Source organism: Limulus polyphemus, unplaced genomic scaffold (genome assembly GCF_000517525.1).
Source record: "Limulus polyphemus unplaced genomic scaffold, Limulus_polyphemus-2.1.2 Scaffold2761, whole genome shotgun sequence".
Lineage (NCBI taxonomy): Eukaryota > Metazoa > Arthropoda > Merostomata > Xiphosura > Limulidae > Limulus > Limulus polyphemus.
Window position 1 is genome coordinate 34,490 of NW_013668371.1, and position 2,137 is coordinate 36,626.

Below are 2,137 nucleotides of genomic sequence, written 5' to 3' on the forward strand. Positions count from 1 at the left end.
GTGATGACTAGCTCTAGTCTTACACTGCTAAATTAGGGACAGCTAGCGCAGATAGCCCTCGTGTAGCTTTGCGCGAAATTCAAAACAAACAAACAAACCTTGGAAATGGAGCTCGTCCTTTCAGCCGTGGGGGCGTTATAATGTGACGGTCAATCCCCCCATTCATTGGTAAAAGAGTAACCCAAGAGTTGGCGGTGGGTGGTGATGACTAGCTCTAGTCTTACACTGCTAAATTAGGGACAGCTAGCGCAGATAGCCCTCGTGTAGCTTTGCGCGAAATTCAAAACAAACAAACAAACCTTGGAAATGGAGCTTGGGATAATGTTAGAGTTTTGAAAAACATACAGTTTGTGTTTTCAAGGAATCGATGGAGCTTTTCCAGTGTTTATATTAGTCTTCAATATCGTCTTGGTTATTTGTTTCTGAGAAATAGTATAATTCTTTGAGTTATAAGTTGGCATATTATTTACATATAAAACAAAGAGAATAAGGCCGTTTTGATTAGTATTAGGTTCGCGCACGACCTGGGAAAGTAAGGTTCTCTTTGGACCGTTTTTTTGGACCCAGAGTTCTTGATGGTGTTTGGGTCTCTTGACCCAGGAAGGTCAGGTTCCATTCGGACCTCTTCTTCCCTCCATGACGGTGTTATGGGTCACGTACAATCGGACCCTTTTCTGTGGTCATTTCCATGAATAAGTTTCCAAGTGTTGCTAATTCTCCTCGACTGGTTTTGTGTAAAGTCCTTCACACATGCATTAACTTCCACACAGACAAAATTGGTTGATCTAATTTCGCAAGTTATCTGGCAGTAGATGGCCTGGTATTAAATCTAGTTCACATGGTAATGGGAGAGAGGTTAGCATGTACGAGATATCTGGCAGTGGAGATTAACAACTCATTTTTATGCAAATTTATTTTTAAACATTTTTTTCCGAAACGTTAAGGTGTCTGTCTGGCAAAGTCGGAATGTTTGCAAAAGGTAGTTCATAATTCTGTGTACACGAAAAGCAGCAGTTATTACTGATTTTTGTATGATTTGTAGGTGTCGCTGTATACGTCCATGCAGGACATGAATATTCTATAACGTGTCATATGTAGGTTTTTGTATATTTTGGGAATATTTTGTGCCAATGTGCTACAGTTTCACCAGTCAGACTTTTGATATAGTTGGCTCTACGCCAAATTTTATATATATATATATTTACTGTTAGAACATGTTTTGACCATGTTAGTTGAGAATCGAATATAATAAAGAGCCAACAATTTAGCCGATTTGGCTACCTGGAGAAGAGTTGTACTTAAATGTTGTTCTGAGGAACGTTTTTTATTTGAAATTAGAGGCATGACTCGACTGTGACCAGGTATTTTCACACCTATAAGCGCTCCCTAATGGTTTAACATATTACTTCGTAAGAAACGTACTACCGCACGTACCTTGTCCTCGATAATACTTCCGTAGGTGTACGAAAAGGTCAACGTCCTTTTCATGACCGGTTATTAACGTTTTTATTTCCCTTCCCATGCACCGTGGTTTAAACATCTTCAGGTCTCATATTTAAAAAATGCACCATCCCCATCGTGTGGTTATTCTTCTAGTCTTTACCGAGCCGATGAGTGCGCGCGCACACGCGAGTTATTGTTGAATACGCAAATAAAAGAATTTGCACCCCCCTTTTCCTCAAAGTGTTAGAGATATAAATCAGGGAATTTACTCAAAAATGCCATCTTTAAACCGATAAAATCCTCGATCTACTGCTGTTAATCCTCAGCTGAATCGAACGAACGTAGCGACTCATGTTACTGTCAATTCGAAGACGTTCTTGTTGTTTTAAACTTATTTTATATTTACATACATATGTTGTTTAGCTGAAACGACCTTTAGGAAAGAGCTATGGAAAAAACAAGAAGTTACTAACACCCTATGGACTTTTCTAACTGTGGTAAACTTGCTTTTGTTTGAAAGAAACTATTCACCAACACCCTACGGACTTTTCAAACTGTGGTAAACTTCCTTTTGTTTGAAAGAAATTATTCACCAACACCCTATGGACTTTTCTAACTGTGGTAAACTTCCTTTTGTTTGAAAGAAACTATTTACCAACACCCTATGGACTTTTCTAACTGTAGTAAACTTGCT